Here is a 16,276-nt window from a genome sequence, read left to right as displayed (position 1 = left end):
AGAGAAGTCTCTACAGGTTAATGTGTGACTGCAAAAAAAAAAAAAAAAAATTATTCTGCCCCAGAGAAATGCAACATTTTTCTACATGATCACCTAGGATCTAAAGTTAAACCCTGTGGAGTGAGAAGGAGAGAGTTACCTGATTTTCTTCCATCTTATAGATGAATAAATTGAGGGTCAAGGTCTCAGATGCCAAGGCCACAGGAGTTCTTGTTCCTTCTATCTCTCACATGCTTTTTATTATTCACTCAACAGTCCAACAACTTTTTGAACATTTGCTTTGGGCTAGGCCAGTTTTTCAGTGTTTCTGTACTTGAGGCATTCTTTCAAATACTTTACATTTTGCAGTACAGTAACAGAATTAGATTACTCCACTATAGTTACGGTACATTCTCAACAATAATATTTTCTTTCTCTACCTAATCTTAAGCTTTTGTATACTTTTATTTAATTGAAGACAAAGGCCTTTAATGTGATACTGGTTAAACACAACTCATCATGTAGTTGAATCACACTCTGCATTTTTGACATAATTTTAGCAATATGCATTTTCAGTTATTGTAAAAAATATATATAAAAAATAAAATTGAAACATTGGTCAGATCTTGTTTGTAGCCTACTGTTTGCAGCTAGATTTTGGACATTAGAGAGTCAAAATTTCAAAGAGCTATTTATTGAATGTGTATTGTTCTAGATACAGGATTTTGAAATTTACATTATAATGGGAAAAGTGTATTATAGACACAAAAGCAAATTAAAGGGTTTCTGAGAGTGATAAATGTTAAGAAAAAAAAAAAAAACATTTAAAGGATACTAAAACAGAGAGTAAATGAGAAAGGCAGGTGGGCTGTTTTTTATAGGATCCTTGGTGGAGATGTCTTTGGTTGATGATGGGAATAGTGAGAAGCAGGCCAGCTCCTGAAGCACTGAGGGAAGGGTATTCTGGGATGAGGAGCAGTCACTGCAAAGATCCTAGGAGAAGGATAGCCTTGGCAAATTCGAAGGACAGATAAAGGCTGCTGAGGCTGAACATGAGGGAAAATGGAATAGAACAAAATGAATTTGGAGAGAGAGGAGCAGACCAGGTTATCTAGGGTCTGGTAGGCCATGGTTAAGGAGTTTGTGCTTCATTCTCATTGTTATGAGAAGTTAATCGTGCATTTTAAGCAAGAGAGCTGACTGTTATCATCTTTGTTTAAGAAACAAACAGCGGTGGAAATTAAATTCTAGAAGGGCAGAGGTGGAAGCAGGAAATTAAGAAGTAGGCTATTATAGTAGCCCAAGCAGGAGGTAATGGTGAATTGGACGAGGATAGTAAAGACAGAGGGGGTAAAAAGATATAATGAATAAATGACTAAGACTCATCCCATCCACCAAGGAAGTCCACAGTCCGTGCTCCTCGCTGTTCATTTCATCAACTCTGCTGAAAGTGTGTGGGCGTTGCTACATCTAGTAGGCTTGGGACACAGTGTGGGGGCCGGGATGGAGGAGGGATACATCCTTCAACCAGCACCTTGTCAAATCGGAGTATAATAAATTTTTTAATATTTTCAAAACCTTACTCCCGTAGACCATGTGAATCCAATTCATAGAGGGCTTCTTTCCAAAAAATCAGGAAACCAGGAAATGTTATTTTCTTTCTGTGTACTTCCCTCCTTCCTTTCACTGCTGCAAGAATGAGGAAGCGAGTTGTAGCTCAGAACAAAACCACAAAAACCTCTTCCTAAATCCAGCTCGAATCAGGGAAATCAGCATCTCACTGGTTCTGCCTGTCCCTCCTATAGAAAACTCCGAGAATTTTGCTTCGTTTTGTTTGTTTCTTTCTTTGGACTTGACTAAAGCCAGGTCTCTCCTGAAAACAATGTCTTTCCCTGTTGTGTCTAACTCAATCTGAATTGAGGGGCTTTACATCCAGCATTGGTGTCTGGTAAACCTCCAGTTACTCGATTCTCTTGTTTCGCAAGTCCACTGGGGTCGTCCGGAGCCTCTGGCCTCATTTGCTGAGCAACATGGATTTCTGGGAAGTTTTTGCCTCCAGCCCTTCAGCACAGATATTAAAGGACCCCTGTCAAGTTTCGAAGGGTGTGACCATTGCCAGAATCCCCACAAGCCAAGCCCCTGAGGGATTCCGCTGCCAGCTGGCTCTCATCCATACCAGAGATGGCTGAATTTCTGTGGTTCCCTGTGCATGGAGCTGGCCCAGTTCCCCTGGATGAAAGGCGGCCTAATATAAACTGAAAATGTTATTAATAAGCAGCCACTTAAGAATTTCCTATGACTTGCCAGTGATTTGGGGGCCTCTATGTGAACAGGGAAAAAAGCACAACTTGTTTTACATGGATTAAGGGACCAGTGCAGTCAGTCCAGAGGGGCCGCCAAAAGGTATTCAGGTGTTTGGTGAAGGGCTTTGGGTAAGTTCCATAAAATCTTTGAGCCTTAGTTGTCCTATCTGTAAAAGGATAAGGATGACAGTAATTCCCTTCTCATGGTGTGGTTTGAGGATTAAACTAAGGAAGACATGGAAAGTGCTTGACACAGAGCTTGGCACATATTCAGAAAGTGTTTTCTGAAAAAAATTAGAAAAATCATACCCCCAAAATGAAGCCAAACTGACCTTATGCCCCTGGGCTCAGGGGAAAAAGAGTAAGCTTGGAGTTCCAGATACCTCCAACGTTTGGTAGTAAGCACAGTATACTTGGCTTTCCTGAACTTCACTTTCTTGATCTATAAAGAGCCCCTGCTCACTTGACTAACATTTTAGAGATTATTGGCAATTTAAAAGTTACCTGAAATGAAAGGTCTTGGCAACTGTAAACTCCTTGATTCATCCAACGGGTCGTTAATTTACTGTCTAACCTGCCTGCCTTATTGCGTCTTGGTATGAATAAAAAGTCATGGCTGGACGAGGTGGCTCATGCCTTTAATCCTAACACTTTAAGAGGCCAAAGCGGGTGGATCATCTGAGGTCACGAGTTCAAGACCAGCCAGGCAAACATGGTGAAACTCCATCTCTACAACATATAAACAGTTAGCTGGGTGTGGTAGCACATGCCTGTAATCTCAGCTACTTGGGAGACTGAGGCAGGAGAATCGCTTGAACCTAGGAGGTGAAAGTTGCACTGAGCCGAAATTGTGCCATTGCGCTCCAGCCTGGGCAATGAGAACACAACTCTGTTTCAAAAAAAAAAAAAAAAAAAAAAAGTCATTAGTATGACCTTGAAGAATTTAAAACTTGGTCAAGGATACATAATCCTTTGATAGGAATAATAATAAAATTACCTTGCTCAGTCCAGCATACCTGTAAGCATACACTTAATATAAATGCTTATATTTGGTAAGACTTCTCAAAATGAACTGTTCACTACCCATCTGTTTTCCATTGATCTCTTTCCATCCTAACTAGAATAGATTAGTAGGGTCTAGATTCAATTTTGTAGAACAAGAACCCTAACTACTTTTGTTTGTTTGTTTGTTTGACTTTGTATCCCTAGACATAGGTTAGGACCTAGCCACACTGACATGTAGTCAAATTTCATTATACTATGCGTGTTGTATATGTTAAGCTGTTAAATCCTAATGGCAACTCAGTGAAGTTAGGATTTGAACCCAAATCAGTGTAACCACAGAATCTAAGGTCCTAACCCACTGCAGTGTACTGCCTTTAAGTACTTAAGAATATTTTATGCCTCAGATCTTGTCTATCCAAGTTTAACCAATCCCGTCCACAATGAAGTTAGAGCAGGTGGCCTGGAACAGAATAGCAAACAGAGATGTTTTGTGGTGTCTTCTGATCCTTGCCTTGAAGTTTGGAGGTGAAGTGTGTTAGAATTCAGTTTTCATGCTTTTCCTCAAACTGTTCCCAGAAGGAATTTATCCTGAAAGGAAGGGCGCTTAGAACTTGCTCTGATACATGTCCAATGAAGCAAAAATGTACATGCTATAAAATCATAGGTGGCATGTAGACAAAGTAAAATGGAGAAATAAATCTAGAAGGCGTAACCAGCTCTATCTACCTTGGTTTATTCTTTGCAGAGCAGCAGGGCTGACAGGCAGCCAAGGAAATAAGAGCTTTTCTAGATATCCCACAGCCTTGCATAGGGATACAGTGATGTGGGGATGCAGGTAGCTGTGTTGCCATGGAGACACCATCAGTGGCTAAGCTTTTCTCCTTTGAGGCCTCACTCCGTCTGCTCATCACGAACTTAGATTAGCTCTCTGTGTGCTTGGTAGACATATTCCCTCACTGGCTTGTGCATGCTTTTAAAATAAAAGCAAAACTCCTTAACATGCATTGTATGTGGAGCTCACCAGCTGCCATCTTGTTACCATCCTAGACTCCTGTCAATATCTCAATGACACCATGTTCTCTCCCGCTCCCGTGACTTTATTCACCTGTTAGGAATACTCTTTCATTATCTTTTTGACTAGAAACCTCCCCTACACAGCAATCTTTGGGCCCAGCTTCCTCAAAGAGGCCTTCCCTGATTTGTTGTTCACCAGGAACCTTCTGTAGCACCATGGCTGACACATTAATGATGGCCTGACAACCGAGATGCAGTACCAACCACTTTCTTTGTATTAAAGCTTTTCATTTTGTAAAATTGCAAGGTTAGATCAAAGTTACAAGAATAGTATAACAAAGTCCCAAACACCCTCCTAGATTTTTCGGTTAATATTTTGCCACATTTGTGCTGCTTGTTCTCTCTTTTCCTCTCTCTCTCTCTCTCTCTCCACATACACATGCATACAGACAAAATAATTTTTGTTGAACCATCTGAGAATAAATTGCAAACTTCGTCCCTTATCTGTACATATTTCTGTGTCTTTCTCTTCAGAACAAGAACATTTTTTTAAATATCTTTTTCATATAGGTGATGGGGAGGAAGGCAGCAAATCACACTGCCATGTGTGTACCTATGAAACAGTCTCACCTGTTCTTCGCATGTACCCCAAAACCTAAAATGTAATAAAATAAATCTTTTTTATAAGTACTTTCCACTTTGAAATTTATGGTCTAGCTCTTTCTGGCTATATCTTTGTGTCAGACAGAAACTCCGATTTATTTTTTATTTTTTGATCCCTTGCAACACCTACCACAATACATGGTACATAGTAAATGTTCAACGAATTATTGTTGAATGAATGAAGTTGACTGCCACAAGTATTTCGGCATTGCCTCTGTTGCCCCTTTTTGACTCATGGTTCCCACTGCAGTAGAAACTCTTACCTTGTTGCTTGAGCCTGCTTGTCTGGCCTGTGGGAGAGGAGAGCCCCAAGGAGTGGTCTTCAACCAATGGCTGTTGAGAATTGGTGGATAAGTACCCCTCCTTCCTTGACTCTCAAGGGGAGTGTATCTGAGGAATGTTCTGTACTGCCTCCCACAGGTCCTCAGCTGAAATGAGTTCTGGTTGCTCAAAGCTGCTACCTGTTCATTAAGTTACCCTCTACTGGCATCCTACCCTTTCCCCACTTTCTTTCTTCCATTCCCTTTCAGGCCTTTTGGGGATCATCTCCCACAAGATTCAGACACCTTCCGAGAGTCTGATTCTGGGGAAACCCAGTCTAAAATGCTGCCCCTCAATGATAGAGGCATCATTCCTGCAAATCAAAGTACCTTAAGGGATCTTGAAATTATGTGTTTCCAAGTAGAGTCAGCCAGGGTACTTATTTTTAAAAAGGGAAGGCGTTTCCACTGCTCAGAACTTACAAGATAAATTAGTCTAAAGTAGGGCACTACATATAATTCATTGAAGCATTAATTGGCATATTAAGAAGAGGAGACAACTGCCCCTGAAAATTACCCTGCACCAACTTCAGCAACCCCTGGGAGAGAGAAGCGCTTCTTGGTGCAGATGGCCAGAGCCGCTGGAGCCCAGCCGGAAGGGAGGGAGTTGGATAGGACCAGGCAGTGTGGTCTTGGCACTCAGCACACACCAGCCTCATACCCAGCTGGCCCCGTCACAGTCTCCGCCCTTGAGCGTCTGTGTTTATTAGGAAACCATTTTTCCTTTCTCACAGAGATAGAGATCTCGCTCCCAGACATGGCAAGTGTCAAGGTTCATGCCTGGGTCCCTCATTCAGACTGAGCGTTTGCCAAAAAAGGGGGAAAACAAAGTATTGTGGCTAGGGGCAGGGATTTAAGGAGCCAGTAAGGCTGCAAATAACAGGATATGCTGACGTCTGGGTATCAAGACAGAGGAATATAGAAATTCCAAGGAGAAACGGGTTATGGAGGATGGGAGAACTTTCCTACACCCACTAAAATGGCACCATCCCCTCAATTTCACATCTGTGCTTGGGCTTTGGGACAGGCAGTGGCCCAGCCAGTTTGGTCACTGTCATTAATGCAGACAGCGGTCGGGGAGGAGGGAGGCCACAATATCACCTTCTGAGAATGGCTCACGAAGTGCTCTTCCCCACCTCAGGACTGGTGTGCTCACTTCTCCTCCTCCTGGAAAACTCCTACTCTGGTTTTTCTCATATCTGCCTCGTAGCCAGTGTTCTCATCACAACTCTAATGTTACTTCAGTGGGAGGCCTGTCCTGACCCGTCCTCAATTCCTCTCTTTCTTACTTCCCTATTTCTGTCATAACACTTATCACCATCTATAAATGGCAGGCTTATCTGTTTGTTTACTTAGCTGTTGACTCTCTTCCTCACTCGGCTCAAAGCTCCTCGCAGGCAGGCATGTTGTCTGTCTTAATGACTGTTGTGTACCCAGCATCTTAGTGCAGTGCCTAACATGTAGTAGCTGCTCAGTCAGTGTTGGTGGGTGGCTGGGTGGGTAGTTTGGTTGGTTGGTAGGTTGGCTGGCGAATGGATAGATACAGATGTATGTATGGATATGAATGGATGATGGATAGATAGATACAGATGTACTTACAGATATGAATGGATGGATAGATGGATGGATATATGTGGATGTATTTATGGTTATGAACGGATGGATAGATGGGTGGATGGATGGATAGATATGGATATACGTACAGATATAAATGGGTGGATAGATGGATGGATATATATAGATGTATATATGGATATCAATGGCTGGATAGATGGGTGGATGGATGAATATGTATATATTTATGGATATGAATGAATGGACAGATGAGATGAGTGGATGGATGGATAGATATAGATGTATGTTTGGATATGAATGGATGGATAGATGGGTGGATGGATAGACAGGTAGATGGATGGATATAGATGGAATAAAACAAGGAATATTTGGACACTCTACCTAAAACAAGGTAGGAGAAAGTGAGAAAGCACCAGTTTTAGAGTCAGATGTCATACTCCTTTAACTTCAGTGAAGTCACTTAGGAGTTTATGGCCTAAATTTGTGTATCTTTGAAATGGATAAAAATGCCAACTTTATAGGACTTCTGAGAGAGAAATGAGATAAACTAAGTGAAAAATATTGAATATGATAAACCTTCGTAAGTATGAGCAATTATGTTAAGAGCAGAACATCACTGCAGTGTTCACCCCTCACCTGCCATCCTCCATGAAAGCACAGGTTGGGCTAGAGCAACAGGATTCGGGGTCTGGAGGTCACACCTGCCGTCTGGAGCCCTTGATCCTTTGGAGCAGATTTTTACCTCTTGGAACATTCCCAGTTGATTTCAGGCTAGCCTCTACAAATACATTTTCTTCCTTTCTGACTTTCTGACTCTCCACCTACCCCTTTTGCAAGGGATGTATAAGGTAAGAGCTGAAGCCCTGTGTGTGGGTCACATGATCCATGCAGTTTTTGAGGAGGGTAGCTTGTGTTCTTTGTGATAGCTCAGTTTTAACAACTCTGACCTGTTCAAGGCAGGATTATCTCAGCAATATCTTGAGGCAGGCAGATCTTGCTTCCAGTTCTTACAGACTCAGTGAAACACCACAGGGGAACGACTTTCTTGCTGAGAACAACCACTGTCTCTTCATTTGTTTCCTTTTCTAGGCAGCCTGCAGTCTAGGAAAAACTCTTTTTACCCAAACACCTGAATGCCTCCTAAAACCTGAGGGAGGTGTTACTAAAGGGCAGTACACTTGAAAAGAGCATTTGGTTCGTTTTAGGCTGGTGCCATGCATGCATGTGAAGAGTTGATGCTTTTATTGGAAACTCAGGGAACATGGGCCACAGAGCAGATGGAGTAAGTCGAGCCCCTGACCTGCAACTCCTGTGTCACCCTTTCCCAGAGATCTGTTATATGGTTTGAAGGGATGTAAGTTGTTGCAGCACTGAAGGTTATACTAGTGTACAAAGACACCAGTCAAAGCCAAGTCTTAGTGGTTTTAAATTGTCCCTGCTCCATCTCTCTCCACTTGCACAGAAAATTGCAAGTTGATAGCTAGTGAAATCTGCTTGTCAGATTTTTTTTTTATCGAAAGGACCTAACTTTAAACTCTGTGATACCCGTTAAATATATGTTTTATGTAATTCCCACGCTGGAGGTATCTTTTACATTGCATATCTTTTACATAAGTGGATTATTGATCCTGCTACAGGACACCAGTTCAGAACAGACCCACTTATCTGGATTGGATAATGCACATCTATTTGCTGAGAGTGTTATGTGTGCGTGTGTGGGTGGCTCTGGCTCGTGTCTTGTCATTGCCGGCCAAAGTCTTGTCCCCTGGCTCTGGCTGATGGGGAATGCATAGAATAAAGTATGGTCTCTAGTTTCTTAACACTAAGGGAGAAGAAGACCAGCAGCTGTTTCTGTTTAATGGTGATTATCTTTGGGATTGTGAGTGTTTTGAAAATTTTTTGCTCTTACTGCTTATCTGCCGTTAGTTGCATATTGCTTTTTAAGGGTAAGGAAGCAATGACTTTACATTGTAATAAGGAGGACAGTATATTAAGGAGGAAAATGTTTTTCTCTCTTTTTTTTTCTAAGAATAAAAAGAGAGCTAGGCACGATGGCTCATGCCTGTAATCCCAGCACCTTGGGAGGCTGAGGCAGGAGGATTGCTTGAGTGCAGGAGTTCAAGAACAGCCTGGGCAACATGGTGAAACCTCGATCTACAGAAAAATACAAAAATTACCTGGGCATCATGGCACACCCCTTTAGTTGCGGCTTCTCAAGAGGCTGAGATGGGAGAATTACTTGAGCCCAGGAGGTTGAGGCTGCAGTAAGCCATGATCATACCACTCCACTCCAGCCTGAGTGACAGAGAGAGACCCTGTCTCAAAAAAAAAAAAAAACCTGTTCTTTTGCCTTTAGTGAGCTAGAGTCATGGAATAATTTACATACCTAGGATACATCTGTTATTTAGCAGAAAGTAATGGAGAGCTTTGGGTTATTTCAGCTCTTTGTTTTTAACAAAAGTGTATTTTCCCATGTCTGACTTTGCCTGCCCTGGGCTTAGCCATGTTGAATCCACTAGATTAGGGTTAGGGTTAGCCTGTTGCCCAAGCTTCTCAGTCACTTGGTTTGTATTGGGGCTGAACCACTCTTTAAGCAGTTTGCCCCTTGTCCCTGAACCTGATCTGGCCATGGACTTGGGACAGAGGAGCCCAAACCACAAGGGGAGGCAGAAGTCAAGAGAGATGGCAGGGCTAGCAACAAGAGGCACCATTCTCATGTCTGATGTAGTCTTGCCTTTCACCAGTGCCCTTTCACACCCTAATGGGTACCCAGCTGAGTGTCAGGAGGGCCTAGTCATGCAAGAGGTTAAGACATGGTGGTAAGGAAGGGCTGGTATAGGTTCTTTGGGACAGTTGAAAATGTACATTGCCCAGAGTTGCTGAGACCATCAAATGTATTGGTAAAACCCACACCTGTTTTTAAACCACAGTCTGAGGCACCCCTCTCTAACTAGGAGGCTACTACAGAAGAGTGGCCTTCAGCTGTGCTTGGAGAACCAGCTGCATCGCAATCACCAGGCACACTGGTGAAAATGCAGATTCCTGAGCCTGCCTCAGACCGATCCAATTAGAGTCACTGGGACATCCTACTATTCCCCATGCAACTCCATGTAATGTCTTGGCAACCAGACATTCCATTTCCCACAACTAAAATTACTATTTATATAAGAATTTCATGATTAGGAATGACCTCTTAAAAGCTATTAACAGCCTCTGTATTTTTTCTTCTTTCCATCTAGCAAATTATCAAGCACCCTAATTTATATTTTGGCACATGCTGGAAACGATTTAGTGGAGTCTGGGAAGTATGGTGGTTTTCAGTCTTGTGGCTTTGGAACCTAGAGGACTTCAAGGCTGTGAATGTGCCTGGTGTTGGGGGAGGAGGTCGAGCTTGGGAGAAGCTGGACTCATGGCCTTCTCCCATAGCAACTCAGGCAGCCCTGTTTTCTGTTTTGAGTTGCCACATATAAGTTCTTTTACGAAATGTATTTTCCTTTCATTAAAAAAGGGTGGGAGGGGAATGAAAGAGACAGAAGGAAAGTAAAAAAGACTTAATGATGTTTGCAATCTCATTCGAATCTCAATTTCTACAGTTTGCTACTTGAGCTTGTCAAAAATCATGTTCTAAAGGAAGATCCCTTTTTTCCCTTCATTCTATCACTTCTCACATAAAATAAGACCTTGTGGTTCAGGATTCAGTGTTGTAAATAACCTGTCAAAATCTCACGGATAAGTATTCCCGCCACCAACACTGCCACTAGTCTACTCATGATGAATCCTTTCATGTAATGGCAGGCAAGTTAATTGGTATAAATTGTTAGTCATTTTCCAAATGATAATGGTCACTGGTGCAGATGACCAAGCTACTTCGAAATAGTTAAACAGAGAGCCTTCACCTAACGATACTGTGTGTACCTTGGAAGGGCCGACTATGGCTTCTGAGATAAGGAAGCCATGATTTCATGCCACAACATTGGGGTGGAGGATTTGCAGGGTTTGTTTTGGGGTAGAGGAGAATGCAGAATCTCCCTTCTCTGAATCATGGCTTATTCCTCGGAAACCTGTCATTCACAGACCTAATTATGTGCAGGTAGAATGTCAACTCTGACAGAATGAAACCAATGCACTCTTTGCATGTTTTTTTTTTTTTTTTTTAATGAAATCCTGCTTTACTAGCAGGTTCTATTTTCATAAATGTCTATTTAAAAAAAATTCCAAATCATATATTTCCCCACACACCTCTGAATATGTTTCATTCAGGTGAAAAGCTTTAATCAGTGTGTTGAAAGAGAGCTGTTGGGTGTTGCTGTGTGCGTTTTGCCAAAGAGGGAGATAAACAGGAATGAAGAGAAATCTTCTTAGTGTTACCTCTAACCCTCTGCCCTTTCTGAGAGTCTGGGCCTTGGGTTTCCAATTTTTAGATGGAGGTTATTAAATTAGCCATTTTCAAAGGCTGTCATGGAATCACTCAAAGGTTGAAAATTCTTTACAAAGAAAAATGGCTTGCCATGGAGTGCCAGTTAATTATAAACGAGTGGAAGGCAGGCAGCTAGCATGGAAAACAGATAAGGTCCTTGTGGCTTTGATTTACTATTTAGCATTTAGGGTTTTGTTTTTTTTTTTTTCCTTTTGTTCCCCCTCCTTGGTTTTGCTTTTGTGTGTGAGGTGGTGGTAGTGGTGGTGGTGGTGGTGGTTGTTGTTCAGAAGTAAAAGAGTATTCTGTGGTTGGAATCAGATAGATTTTCTATAAGTAACTTTTTGGTTCAGTGGTCAGATAGAGCCGACTTTGAGTCCCTGTTCTGCTCACTATTTAGGGTCGATTAACTGCTCTGAGCAGTTCAGTTGCTTAACTGCTTACAAGCCGCTTAACCACTCTGTGCCTTTGTTTTCTTCTGTGGGAAGTGGAGATAGTATTTCCTTTCTTGGAGGACTGATAGGAGAGTCTGGGATCATGTATGCAAGGTATAAATCAACTCACATGGCTCTGCGTGTGCCCCCTCCCTATCCTCTTCTTCTTTTTGATTTTCTGTAGCACTTGCTGCCTTTAATATACTATGTGATTGAATGGCTTGTTATATGTATTGCATTTTTCTCCCCTCTGAGAACGCAGGCTGATAGGGCAGGGATCTTTGTCTTGGTTAGGTACCCGAGTACCTAGAGCAGGCGTTGGTACCTAGTTAGTGCTTGGCAGTTATTTGGGTTTGTTGTTGTTGTGTGTGTGCGTGTGTTTTGAGACAGGGTTTCGCTCTGTCACCCAGTGCAGTGATATGATCTGGGCTCACTGCAACCTCTACCTCCTGGGTTCAAGCAATTCTCATGCCTCAACCTCCCGAGTAGCTGGGAATACAGGTGCCCGCCACCATGCCCAGCTGATTTTGTGTGTGTGTGTGTGTGTGTGTGTGTGTGTGTGTGTGTGTGTGTATTTTTAGTGGAGACAGTGTTTCACCATTTGGCCAGGCTAATCTTGAGCACCTGGCCTCAAGTGATCCATCCACCTCAAGTTATTTGTTGAATGACCATATACAGCTTCAACTCCTACCCCCTTCTCTTTTCTGTTTATCTTTCTACTTGTTGATGCTCATTCTGGATATGATTCTGCATTCCTCCTTTGCTTTCTTCTTGTTTTTATTTCTTCTCCTGGAGTCTAAGTTCATTAGATCATGTCCATCTAGCATTAGCATGCTCTTCCCTCTATAATTATTCCCTGAATAAATGAGTTTCATTGGTGGATATATTGGGACTGAATTTGGTAAAGGTTTTCTACATTTCAGTGTTCAAGTATGACTTTCTAGTAAAAAGCATTAGTCACCAAAAAGCTTACTCAATTTCCTTAAATACATTTAAACTTTTTTTCCTTGAGTCATAAACTGGCATAAAAATTTCTTGGGGGAAATAAACTGACTGCTTCCCAACAGACCTGACCGCTGTACAGTAGCTGGTTAATTAAAGACTTACTGTGCAAATGAGTTCTGACTATTTTTAAAAGCGACGAGCAGGGTTTGGATGGAACTTCTTTGAGTATGGAGATGCCAAAACCAAGGTGTGTATTCTGTCTATGTATATTTCTGACCTGATGAGAAGCAGGAAATGGGGGAATCTGACAAGCCTAACTTGGCTAGACTAAACTGATTTGGTTTCAAGTACATTTTTATGTCAAAATTCACACACAACACACTAATATAATAAGGACATAAAACAACTAATTATCTTGATAGATGCAGAAAATGCATTTGACAAAATCAAACACCCTTTTGTGGTAAAAACAACAAGCTAGCATAGAAGAGAACTTCCTCTACCTGATAAAGAGCATCTACAAGTAACTCACGGCTAACGTAATACTTAATGCTGAAAGACTGGGTGCTTTCCCTTAAGATCAAGAACAAGACAAAGATGTTCACCGTTGCTGCTTCTAATGAACATTGTACTAGAGGTTCTAACCTTGGCAATAAGACATGACAAAGAAGTAAAAGACATCAGATTGAAAAGGAAAAAAGTAAAACTATCTCTATTTGCATGTGACGTGGTCTTATATATAGAAAATTCTAAAGGAAAGGACACACAGACACACACACACGTGCCTAAACTAATACAACTAATAAATGATTTCATCAAGATTGTATGATTCAACCTCAATATAAAAATCATTTATGTTTCTAATCAATAGCAATCTGAAAATGAAATTGACAATTCTAATTATAATAGCATCAAAAACCTAAAATACTTACGAATAAACTTACAAGAAGTGCAAGCCTTGTGCCTAAAAACCACAAAATATCATTGAAAGAAATTAGATTGTAATAAATGGAAGGATATCCTGTGTTCATACATTGGCAGACTTAATATTAAAATGGCAATACTCTTCAAATTGATAAATTGATCTACAAAGCATATCTCTATCAAAACTGTCACTGGCTTTTTAATTTTTTTTTCCACAAATTGACAAACTAATCCTAAAATTCATATATTATGAATTCAAATGCAAGGGAGCAGGAAGAGCCAAAACAGTTTTTTAAGAGAAGAACAAAATTGCACGACTCATACATACTTGATGATTTTAAAACTTACTACAGAATTGCAGTCATTAAGACAGTGTGGTACCGGCACAAGGATGGACCTGCAGACCACTGGAATAGAACTGAATATCCAGAAGAAACTCTTACAGTTCTGGTCAGTTGATTTTTTGACAAGAGTACCAAGGCAATTTAATGGGGAAACATTATCCTTTTCAATAAATACTGCTGAAACAACTGGATAGCCACATGAGAATGAAGGTGGACTCCTACTTCATGCCATATGCAAAAACTAACCCAAAATGAATCATAGACCTAAATGTAAGAGCCAAAACCATACATCTCAAATTAAAATGTAAGAATATATCTTTATGACCATGGGTTATGCAATGGCTTCTTAGAAATTATTTAAAAAAACAAAAGCAACAACAAAAATAAATTAGACTTCATGAAAATAAAAAAACTTTTGTGCTCATCAAGAAAGTGAAAAGACAGCCCACAAAATGGAAGAAAAACATGTTCCTATCATATATCTGATAAAGGACTCGTATCAGAAAATATGTGAAGAATACTTATTACCCACAATTAGAACATAACCCAATGAAAAAAAAATGGACTAAGGACCTGAATAGACATTTCTCTATTCTAAGAAGATACATAATAAACACATAAAAAGCTATTCAACGTCATTAGCCATTAGGGAAATGCAGATCAGAACCACAATTAAATACTGTTTTATACCCACTATAGTAGCTAAAATAAAAGAAGACAGACAATAACGAATGTGACAAGAATGTGGAGAAAATGGAATACTCATTCATTAATGGTAGGAATGTACAAAGGTGCAGAGATTTTGGAAAGCAGTTTGGCAGTTCCTCAAAATGTTAAATCTGAAGTTGCTATATGACCTAGCAATTTCATTTCTAGGAATATATCCAAGAGAATTAAAAACATATATACGACTGAGCAGTGGCTCACACCTGTAATCCCAGCACTTTGGGAGGCCAAGACGGGTGGATCACGAGGTCAGGAGTTTAAGACCAGCCTGGCCAACATGGTGAAACCCCATCCCTACTATAAATACAAAAATATACCGGGCATGGTGGCACACATCTGTAGTCCCAGCTACGTGGGAGGCGGAGGCAGGAGAAATGCTTGAACCTGGGAGGCAGAGGAAACAGTGAGCCGAGATCGCACCACTGCATTCCAGCTGGGTGACAGAGCAAAACTCTGTCTCAAACAAACAAGCAAGCAAACAAAAAAACTAGCCAAGCATGGTAGCATGCATCTGTGTGGTCCCAGCTACTTGAGAGGCTGAGGCAGGAGGATCACTTGAGCCCAGGAGGTCAAGACTGCAGTGAGCCATGATTGCATCACTCCATGCCATCCTGGCAGACAATGAGACCCTGTCTCAAAAAACAAAACAAAACATGTATCCACACAGAAATTTCTATGTAAGTAATCAGAGCAGTATTACAAAAGCCATAGGTTAGTATAGTCCAAATCTATTTTGGACTACCAACTGATCAATGAAAAATGTGGTATATCTATATAATGGCATATTATGCAGCAATAAAAGGGAATGAAGGATTGGTACATGCTACAACTTGAATGAACCTTGAAATATCATTCTGTATGAAAGAAGCCAACTTCAAAAGACCACATATTATATGATTTCATTTATATGAAATGTCCAAAATAGGCAAAACTATAGAGACAGAAAATAGATGGTTGTCAGAGCCTGTGGGGCAAGGGGATATGGGAAGTAATTGCCAATGCTCCTGGGGTTTCTTTTTCTGGAGGATGAAAATGCTATAAAATTAAACAGTGGTGATTTATAATTCTAAATGGATTAAAAGTCTGTGAATTGTACACTTCAAAATGGTGAGTTTTATGGTATGTACATTGTATCTTAACAAAGCTGTTATCAAAACATTCAGGTATATCTGGGGATTAAAATTCTGGGTTCTTATATCACCTTTATAAGGTGCTACTGAAATTAATAATTTAAAAAAGAGTACACATGAAATATTTTATTTCCTTAAAATTTTCCTCCTCTGTTCTTTTTAATCTATTTTATTGGTGGAAGCTAGAAATGCTTTTGTGTTGCTGACATCAACATATTTATTGCTTCATCATTTCTGTATCTATGGATAAGAGAACAGATGGTAACCTTAAAAGAGAAATGTTGTTTGGGAGATTTTTATCTTTGGCTGCTACCTTTGAAATAATTCACATGCATGATCTTCTTGTATATAAAAAAACCCACCAACATAGGGAAAATTTGGGTTTCTAATTAGAATTCCAAACCCACAGGGATCTTTAGTGGAGGTGAAATTGTCTTTCCTATGAGATCTTAGGGCCAGATTTGTTTCATGAGAAAAAAAAAAATATGTATGTTTGCTCT

General features: G+C 40.6%; 1 protein-coding gene across 7 annotated transcripts in view; it reads left to right on the top strand.

Annotated features, from left to right (window-relative positions):
• PRICKLE2 (prickle planar cell polarity protein 2) overlaps nucleotides 1-16,276 on the top strand; it is a 395,296-nt gene that overhangs the window by 259,559 nt on the left and 119,461 nt on the right. The gene's annotated exons all lie outside the window — the stretch shown is intronic.

Source organism: Saimiri boliviensis, chromosome 8, assembly GCF_048565385.1.
Source record: "Saimiri boliviensis isolate mSaiBol1 chromosome 8, mSaiBol1.pri, whole genome shotgun sequence".
In the NCBI taxonomy this organism is placed as follows: Eukaryota; Metazoa; Chordata; class Mammalia; order Primates; family Cebidae; genus Saimiri; species Saimiri boliviensis.
Note: the sequence above shows the minus strand (reverse complement) of the source record. Positions and strands in the feature narration are given on the sequence as shown.